This window comes from Papio anubis, chromosome 10 (assembly GCF_008728515.1).
Source record: "Papio anubis isolate 15944 chromosome 10, Panubis1.0, whole genome shotgun sequence".
Taxonomy (NCBI): Eukaryota; Metazoa; Chordata; class Mammalia; order Primates; family Cercopithecidae; genus Papio; species Papio anubis.
In genome coordinates, this window is record NC_044985.1 from 1,819,944 (window position 1) to 1,830,007 (window position 10,064).

Genomic DNA, 10,064 nt, shown 5'->3' on the forward strand with positions numbered 1-10,064 from the left:
AAAAAAGTTTAAATATAAACACATAAAATGCATAAAATATATTAACATAGACATATTTAGTATATAACTATATTAATAGAAACATGTTTAATATATACAAACATGTATTTTATAATATGTAGAAATTTGGGCCGGGCGTGATGGCTCACACCTGTAATCCCAGCACTTTGGGAGGCCAAGGCGGGTGGATCACCTGAGGTCAGGAGTTCAAGACCAGCCTGGCCAATATGGTTTAACTCCATCTCTACTAAGACTACATAAATTAGCTGGGTGCGGTGGCATGTTCCTATAGTCCCAGCTACTCGGGAAGGTGAGGCAGGGGAATCGCTTGAACCCAGGAGGCGGAGGTTGCAGTGAGTTGAGATCATGCCACAGCACTCCAGCCTAGGCAACAGAGTGAGACTGCATCTCAAAAAAGAAAGAAATGTAATATAATTTAAAGAAAATATATTAAAATACAGTTGACCCTTGTACAGCACAGGGGTTAGGGATGCCAACCCCTCCAACAGTAAAAAGTTTGTGTACAACTTTTGACTCCCCCAAAACTTAACTGCAAATACCCTACTGTTGACCAGGAGGCTTACCGATAACACACACAGTCAATTGACACACAGTTTCTATGTTCTATGTATTCTATACTGCATCCCTACAATAAAGTAAGCTAGAGAAAAGAAACTGTTATTAAGAAAATCACAGAGAACATAGATTTATTAATCATTAAGTGGGTGTGGATCATCATAAAGGTCTTCATCCTCACATCTTCACATTGAGAGACTGAGGAGGAGGGGCTTGGTCTCTGCTGTCTCAGGGGTGGCAGACATGGAAAAAGTCCTCATATAAATGAACTCATGTTGTTCAAGGGTCAACTGTATATTTTAAACAAAATCTTTTTGGCAAGAAGAAAATGTATGATTTCAGGCCAGGCGCAGTGGCTCACGCTTATAATCCCAACATTTTGGGAGGCTGAAGTGGGAGGATCACTTGAACCTAGAAGTTCAAGACCAGCTTGGGTAACACAGTGAGACCCCCATCGCTACAAAAGATTTAAAAATTAGCTGAGCGTGGTGGCGCACACCTGTGTTCCCAACTACTTGGGAGGTGAAAGTGGGAGGATCACTTGAGCCTGGCTGGTGGGGGCTGCAATGAGTTGTGATGGCGCCACTGCACTCCAGCCTGGGCGGCAGAGCAAGACCCTGTACCCTGTCTTAAAATAAAAAGAAATGTACCTGCCTGGCATGGTGGCTCACGCCTGTAATCCCAGCACTTTGGGAAACCAAGGTGGGCGGATCACAGGGTCAGGAGACCAGCCTGACCAACATGGAGAAACCCTGTCTCTACTAAAAATACAAAATTAGCTGGGCGTGGTGGTGCACACCTATAATCCCAGCTACTCAGGAGGCTGAGGCAGGAGAATCATCTGAACCTGGGAGGCAGAGGTTGCAATCAATGAGCCCAGATCATGCCATTGCACTTCAGGGTGGGTGACAGAGCGAGAATCTGTCTCAAAAAAAAAAAAAAAAAAAAAGGTACCATTTGAGCAGAGTGTATAATAAATTGTTTAGCAGAGCAAGTAACATGTTTGCAAGCTACAGTCAAGGATCTGGTGAAAGAGAGCACTTCCCCATGCCTGCCCCTCCAGGCTCTGTCTAGCAAGTGCCCTATCCATGCACTCAGCTCTGGGCCTGACCCCAGTCCCTCAGGATTCCCCCAGAAGCCCCCTCCTCTCCTCCACCAGCCCACAGAGGACCCCACCAAAACCTGTGCACAGGTGGCCCGGCCCTCACCCAGCACATGGTGTTGACAGAGCGTTTCTCACCTGTTTGCTCAGCTCAAACCGTAGGGGCTCAGTGAGCTCACTCGCCAGGCTTTTTGCTGCAGAAAAAAACAACCTGAGATCCTAGGCCTGAAGAGCAGCAGGGGCTGAGAGAAATGATCGCTTCCTGTGCACCAGGAACTGTTGTAGGCACTTTACCTGCATTAACTCAAGCAGTCCCAAGAATCCCATGTCCTTGATGAGGAAACTGAGGCACAGAATGGTCACCTGATGGGCTCAAGGGCACATCACAGTTAGTGAGAGGCAGAGCCCTGTCTGAATCTTGGCACAGCCCAGGGTCTCACTCTGAAGGAAGGTGGCTAGCCCCTGGTCAGCATCAAGGAACTCTTTAAATCTCTACTCCACCTGTAAGTAGCTATGTAGCCTACGGCGAGTTCCTCAGCCTCTCTGGGCTCTCTTGGTCCTTCATCATGAAGCAGGGAAGATAACAGGCACCTGGCAGGATTGTTGTGGGAACTAGATCAAACAGCATCACGTGCAAACGCAGTTCAGCATGGCATCGCAACAGCTTCTTTAACCAGCGCAGCAGGCACTTAGTGTAATTGCTGAAGATTTCCAAATGGCAGCTGTTATCTGTGTCTAAGAGGCCTCCCCAGAGGGGCTCACATGCTCAGAGCCTTTGGACACCATCAGGCATGGCCATCAGCCTCCCTAGGACAGGGCAGCAACAGCATGAGGGTCCTAGGTCCCTGGTCCCAAGGAGAGGGAAAGGGGGTGGGAGACCCTGAGATGTCACTGCAGAGAGGAAGGAGCCAGGTGGGGTGTCTCCAGCTGTCACGCAGCTTCCACACCTGTCCTCTTTCTGAATTCTCCTAATACCCCTGTGAGTCTCATTCCGTGTCACAGATGAGGAACAGAGCTGCCCGTGGTCACAAAGCTGAGGTAAAGAACTCTGCACTGGCAGGGGCTTGCAAGGCCAGCTGTGCCTGCGACGGGTCCATGCCCACTTCTCCGGCCGTCGCCCTCCCTGCTCACTCTGCATTCCTGCTCACAGGCTCCCAGGGCGCTGCAGTCCTGACCCCTGTGCCGGCACTGCCCACTCCTCCTCGGGCCTGGTCTCCAGACACTAGGGAGGATATGCAGGTCATGTGTGCAGGGACACTCTGACAGGGCCCCGTGAGGAGCCTCCCTGGACTCAGGGGTCCACACAGGCCTGCACGAGTGTCCTCTGCCCCTAAGCTCAGCCGTGGGGATGTCCAGTAGCCTGGGCGCCCAGCCTGTGCCGAGCTCATCCTCTCCTCCGCAGCTCACTTCCTGGTTCTGTGTTTGGGACTCCCTCTCTGTGGGGGTGAGCAGCATCCCCATGGGAATCACTAGTTCGGACTCATCCAGGACACACTCCCGGGCCATGGTCAGGCCATGCGTCGGAGTCTAGGGCTCCATCATCCCCTCGGGGCCCTGACCTGTCTGAACTGGCCCTGGGTCTAAAACTGGGTGCCTGGACCCTCATATATATTTGGGACACCCACAGGATGAACTGGAAGGTGAGGGAGAGGAGCGACCCATTGCTTCCCACACTCTGTGCCCAGAAAGGACACTCATTGCACTGGGACCCAGAGCCGTGGGGTCGGTCAGAGTGAGAGACCAAGCTGGACTCTCGGGCTGACGTGCACATACCCCAAGGAGGGGGCTCCCCTTTGCACACTTGCCCTGATGTACGCAGTGGGCCGGGGTCCCTGGCACCAGCCAGACGCAGCTCTCAGAACGCTGTTGGGGTGGAAAGAAGCCCCAGACTGTTCCAGAGAGAAGGTAGAAGACTGGGCTGGGCTCCAAAGAGCTGACGGTGGCCCGGCGGGTTCCCCACTGACAGGCAGGGGTCCCGGATGTCTGCAAGGTCATCTTACCACGCGTGACATCTTCACCCCGAGTTGCCGAGGCTCTGGGGCTCACAGATCCACTCCCTCGGGGGCCGCTGCAGCACGGAGACACGGCCAGGCTCTCCACTGTGGCAGACGAGGCTCAGAGGGCCAGACTCCCCAGGCAGGGACTCTCAGACGGCAGCCCTCACGACCTGCAGCTCCGCCAGTGCCAAGAGTGAGGGTGTAAGATGGAGGGAGAACAGGGGCTGCCACGTCCAGGGGAGGTCAGAAGGCACTCCCAGGGGGCCGGAGCCTGGGGACGCTGAGGTGGCGTTCAGCCTCCAAGGTGGAGTGTGCAATTCACAGGCATGCGAGGCTCACAGCGACGGCGGCACTCATGCCTCACCCCAGCAGGCTCGCCTCCAGGAACCTCATCTAAGAGGTGATTACGTATTTGGGTCTTGAAGCAGCCCGGGGCCCTCAGCAGCAGGAGGCGGGTGAGTGCACGACAGTGGATCCTTAAGGCGGAATATCACGGGGCTTTAAAGTGTGTGTGGATGAGTTTGTAATGACACTGACCAGTGCTCTCTGCAGTGCCCCCTTCTCCTCGCCTTTTCCGCTGCTAGCTGCGTGGGGCTCCTAGCCGTTTGGGAGCAAGACCTGAGCAAGACAGAAGAAACCAGAGGGTCTGAGTTGAGCTCCCAGTGAATCACACTCATCAGGGGTCCCTGGACACCTCTCTGTGATGTCTGCCTTCCTGGAGAGCCTGAGCCCCGAGCTGTTGCTCCTGCAAGTTCAGAGAGGCATTGCCAGCGTGAGGAAGCAGGCTTTCCCAGGGCTCCGGCCGCCCCTCAGTGTAGCCACTGAAGGCAAACATTTACCCACAATGTGCTGTGCGGGCTCCGGCCCAGCCTGGGATGTCCACAGGCCCTGACAACGTGGCTTTGAACCAAGAGAGAGCAAGGCCTCCACCACCGAGCCCTTCAAAGGCTGGTGGGAAGTGCTGTCTGTTAATTCCAACCACATGGCAAATTAAGTGCTATTTAGCCCCTTTCCAAAATATTTTCCTCTCTTGATTTAAGGAAAGCTGGAGCTGTGCCATCGTTCAGACAGGCTGGGTCCAGCCCGGGGAAGGGAGAGCCAGCGCCCGTGCCCAGGGAAGCGCGGCCTGTCCCTCACTGGGCTGGCTGCTAGCTACAGACCTGCTCCTGCAGACAGACGGAGGAGTGAATGGACAGGCGGGAGGCGGGAAGGGGGAAGGATGATAGGTGGGTAAACGAGAGGGCGGGGAGAGTGCAAACTTGCTTTGTTTACAGCTTCAAATCCGACAGGATTGTCTCTTTGAACATTTCAATTAAGACCAGGATGTTCTTTGGCCCTGGCAGCTTTGTTCTGCCTTTCCTCCTCCCCCACCTTCCTGGAATGTGTGGGCTGGAGAGAGGAACACAACGGGAGACAAAAGGAAAGAGTTGTCCTATCCACCGAAGCCTGAGCTTGGGCAAGGCCCCCACATAATGCACAGAGGACACCCACAACCAGCCTTCAGCATCTGCGGTGACCTGCTCCAAACCCCTCTCTGCTCGGGTGCTCAGCCCCACCCCCCCCGGAGCAAGGGACGGTCCCAGTCCACATCTCACTTGCTCCTCAGCAGCAGCGGACAAGCTGGACCCTTCCTCCTCCTGGCAGTGAGCCACTGTGTGGCACCTAGAGAGCAGCTCCTGTCCTGTGAGCCCGTGCCAGGCAGATGCTGGAAAGCTGGGAAGCATGCCTCGCTGGCAGCCCCTCGCCCAAGACTGCAGCCCCTTCCAGGGCTGGTCTGCAGGCCCCTGGCTGCCTGGTGAGGGATCCAAAGGCCTAGCCCCTCGCCTTCACGAGGCACAGCTCTGGGGGCTGTCCCCAGTCTCAGTGCTGTAGGACCAGCCAAAGCCTTAGTTCAACTGCCCAGAGCCTCCCTCTGCCCAGCCCCACAGCCCGCTTCCCTGCAGAGACACCTTCTGAAATCACCCCACCCAACTCTCCAGCTCTGCCTCTGTTTCCAGGAAACCCAACTAGGACAGTCAGCTCTGGCAGCGGACCTGGGAGGCTGATTCCAAAGACAGATGTTGGAGCCAGCTCTCTGACCAGCCCGGGGACGATGGAGACCCACCACCCCTGGGAGATGGAGACCGGAGAGCTCTGGGTGCTGCCAAGGCATAAAAGGTGAATCGTGCCTATGGTGAGCAGGGCCGGGAGACCTGCAGAGGAGGATGCAGGGGCCAGGGCAGCATCGCTGGCCCTGAGAGAAGTGGTCACATAGGACCAGGGAACCGGACAGCAGTTGGCTGAGGTCACCGATTCACTGAAAATGAAAACAGGCTTAGGGCAATCAATGACTCATTCAAGGCACAAGGTGAAGTCTCAGGGGCCTCCCTGACAGCAAGGAGGGGAGCCCTAATCTGAGCCAAGGACAGAGAGCAGAAAGGGAGCTCAGGACCCGACTGCACAAGCACCACGCTTCAGAAAAGGTGGAATTCTAGCCCAGGAATACTCCCCACAACACATTCAGGGCTCCAGTGTGCGAAGAATGGGACTCGAGGCCAGGGATGTCGACACTTAGAGATGCAATTCCTAGATCCCGGAATCCGCTAAGAGGAGAGGGCAGCGCAGTTCACTCCCCTATGAGGAGGCAGTGCCCCACCTGACTGAAGCCCCTGCGGCGACTCAAATGAGGCAGGTTCCAGGCGGTGCCAGAGACAAGTGCCCCCTCTCCCTCCTGCAACCAGCATCACAGCTGGCACACCCCAGTGGGAAGGCGCTGGTCTGTGAGAGGAAGAATGAGATCACCTCCCTGTGTTCCCAGAGGGCTGCAGGGCCAGGTGGCATGCCGTAGCAGGGGAATACATGCCCATTTGGGAATGCCACATCAAGGTTCAGAACCGCGGGTAAGGAAGGAAGTGCCGGCATGGAGGGCTTTAGCCTCCTGGAAGGACCCGGGTTACAGAGCTCATGCCTATGGCTCCTGTCTCCTGGAAGCTTGCAAGAAGCGGGGGTCTGTGAGAAGTGGAAATGCCAGCATTGCCACAGCAGACAGCAGAGGCACAGCGGAGGCTCTCAGAAGTGGGCTGCGTGAGCAGATGGGCTGCATAGGAAGGAAACCCACCAGGTTCCATGTTCCCAGGAATGGCTGGGGGACGCCCCACACCCCCATGAGAAGACCCCGTGAGCAACACACTCTTGGAGGTCCTCGCAGGCTGGGCTGATGGCAGGAGACACTGCTGCAGACCTCAGCTGTGAGCAGCAGGGGCAAGGACAGGAGCCCAACCCAGCGGAGGCCAGGCAGCAGTGCCACAGCCAGAAGCAGGCGTGAGTGCATGATGAACAAGAGCTGAGTGGCCAGCGAGTGCCGAGAGCCAGGCAATGGCTTAAGGTCTGCCATCAGAACAAATCAAGGTTGGGGGACACAATGGTTTGAGCATGTCCCCTCCAAAGTACAGGTATTGCCAGTAGGCTTGAACGTGTCAAGAGGTGGAGCCTTTAAGAGGTGACCAGGCTGGGGGGCTCCTCCCCTTCTAGAGGGGTTAGCTGTGCTTATGAAAGGACTTGACTCTTCCACCTTCCACTGCAGGGGACACAGCATGCCTCGCCTCCGGATGACTCAGCACCAGGCGCCACCCTGGAAGTGGCGAGCAGCCCTCACCAGGCACCTAACCTGCCAGCCCCTTGATCCTGGACTTCCAGCCTCCAGAGCTGCCAGAGGAGACCTGTCTGTTCTTCGTCAGTTACCCATCCTTGGGTGTTTTGTTGTAGCAGCACTAAGCGACTGAGACAGACAGAGACACCAAGGGCAAAGGTGCTCTAGAAAACCAGTGAGTCCCTCGCCCGCTGTCAGGTGCTAAGGCACCGGCCAGAGGAGAGGGCGGGTCCCTGGGAGGAAGGCCCTGCAACCTCATGGCAAGGATGGCCCATCACGTTCCTGGGTCCTTCCCCAAAGGGGCAGCGGTGTGCCAGAGAAACAGGAAGGCCCAGGCCCCTCCGGGACTGCTGAGGGTGATCCTGGGCGCCCGAAGTGCCCCAGGCCCAGAGTAGCAGGGCTCTTCGTCTTCCTGGAGGGTGAGTCAGGCCTCCCCGCCCTGGCCCACTTGTCCTTGGGTCCTCATCCATGTGGGATGAAGTCTGAAGACATCACCAGGCCCTCCCCACACCCCAGCCCAGGGTGGGACTGCATAAGTGATAACTGAAGACGCCCTGGACCACCTGTGATGAAGGCCAGGTCCCTTCCACCTTCTGGACCGCCACCTCCCCGCTCTGCACTTTCACCCCCTCTCAAGATCCACAGCCTCTAGGGCCCAGCTCTCTGTTTCCGAGGAAAGCATTAGGGTGGGGACGTCGGTGGCCTCACCACTTGCACTGTAAAAGACACAAAACGGGCAATGCTCTAGTCTAAGAAAAGACTTTCTAATGGTGGAGTTTCTGGCAAAAAGGCAGGGCCATGATGAGGCAGTTAGTGCTGCTGGGCAAATAATTGCTTCCATATTTATCTCAAAGCATTAAAATGGGCACCAAATCAATATTGCTTTAATAAAAACAAACAAAAAACTCGACCTATACTCTGCCAGCGCATCCTGAGCATGCCTCTAGCGTCACTAGAATGGGACAGACATTTGACTGCATCTTGCCTGTTCCCTGTTAACTTCTTGCTTCCCTTCCTCAATTGTGAGCTCACTGAGGGCAGGGATAGGACTGAAGTATCCTCTGAATCTTTAACCTCAGGCCCTTAGGGACTGGGGGATGGGACGGAGATGTGGCAGGCAGAGTCCAGCCTCCCCAGAGCCACCTCCCAGCCCTGCGCATGTGCTTGGCAACGCCCTGATGGGAGCCCAGGCAAGGCTGGGGCTCGTGCGTGCGTGTCTCCCCTGCCGGGCTGTGAGCACCCGGGCAGGCTTGTCCAGGCCAGCCCAGCTGCTGCTTGACGCCAGACCAGGTCCCGGCCCCCAGAGAGTGCCTGGTGGAGTCTGTCTGGCTGAGCTCTGACCCAACGGGGTAAGGAATTATTTCCTTCCCTGAGGCTTCATTTTGAACATAAATTTAGTCACTTCTAAACAAATCGTACCGACTCTCCCAGTTGTATTTGTTTAGTTAAATTAATTCTATTTTAATATTTCCATTAGCCATTTAATTTATTCTAAAACCTGGCACTGCAAAGTAATAAAACCTCTCAAATATTGACAGACAGAAAGTAAATGTCGCCCAGCTACAACCATCTGTTTTTCCTCCAAATTCCTCAAGATGGAGAGTGCACCGCCGTGCTTGATTTACGGCCTTCCTGGGCCCATGCGTGGCTGGCTGGCAGCCTCCTGAGCCAGCGCTGCTGGGGGCAACACTCTGGACTCAACGGGGTGAGAAGGGAGGGAGGGGAGGGTCTGGGGTGTGGTGAGAAAGTCTACATGACAAACACAAGTGGAGTCCCGGCTTCAAAATGGATAAACTGGCTGAAATGCAAAAGCTCGCTGCTTTCCTGCCACCTTCCCCAGCGCCAGCTGCCCTGCGACATCCCTGGCATGCCAGCCCAGAAGCCACATACGCCACCTCCCCTGCACCTCCTGTGCCTCCACCCCCTTTCCCCCACCCACCTACCCTGCTCCTTGGATGACAGACAGGCGCCCTCCTTCCTGGCAGTCCAGCCGGGGGCAGGGGCGCCCCTTTAGAAGCAGGGTCTCCAGGGCCCTTGGCTCAGAGCCCTTCTACGGGGCACGCTTGCTGAGGGTGTGCACTATCACTGGGGGTGGCGGAGCCTGGCACCATGGTCAGCTCCTCTTCAGCCAGGTGTGCTGTGGTCTGAGGGAAAGTCTCCAGGCTGCACAAGAGACACAGCCAGGTGTGAAGTGGGTCCCACCTCTCCTGACCTGTGGGAGCTTCCACTTCCCCTCTCAGCAGAGATGCAAGTGAACCGGATTCCCCACAGGGGTGCCGGGTGGGCACATCTGCCCCGTGCCCAGCCCCGTGCCCAGCCCCGTGCCTAGCCCATAACCAGGACCCAGCATCTCCTGGAAGAAAAACTTTCACCTGGGCCTCTGCTATCTGGTTAGACTTCCCCCAAAAGCAGAGGGCCAGAGAGGGAGGCCACACAGCCCCACCCCAGCACTCCCCACCCGTCAGCGCATTTCAGTGTGACCTGTGTTTACACGGCACACATACTTACAATTCCTCTGCAACCACCGCTCAAAGCCTGGGCAGCCACAAATATTCCACAGTGCTTGTCAGGGCCCAGCAGCCCCAGCCTGCCCCGCCTGCGCCTCCCTCACTGCCCTTGGTGCTTCCGCTGCCTCTGCCCGCAGCCCTGCCGCAGCGCTGCCCACTGCTAGGGGAAGCCAGGCACCGCCCGAGCACTCTTCGGGCCCTGCTGGAGTCTGTGCAGTGGATGGAGGGCCAGACAATGCGTGTGTTCAAGTGTC

At 56.2% G+C, this 10,064-nt stretch overlaps 1 long non-coding RNA gene across 1 annotated transcript in view; it reads right to left on the bottom strand.

The window, feature by feature from the left end:
• The window catches only part of LOC103877332, a 144,439-nt gene extending 134,697 nt beyond the window's left edge, over positions 1-9,742 (bottom strand). Inside the window, exons 1-2 of the long non-coding RNA XR_002516011.2 lie at positions 9,247-9,742; positions 1,817-4,293 (exon numbers count right to left, since the gene is read on the bottom strand). This is a non-coding gene — a long non-coding RNA (uncharacterized LOC103877332). The remainder of the gene's footprint in view (positions 1-1,816; positions 4,294-9,246) is intronic.
• Between the last annotated feature and the right edge of the window lie 322 nt (positions 9,743-10,064).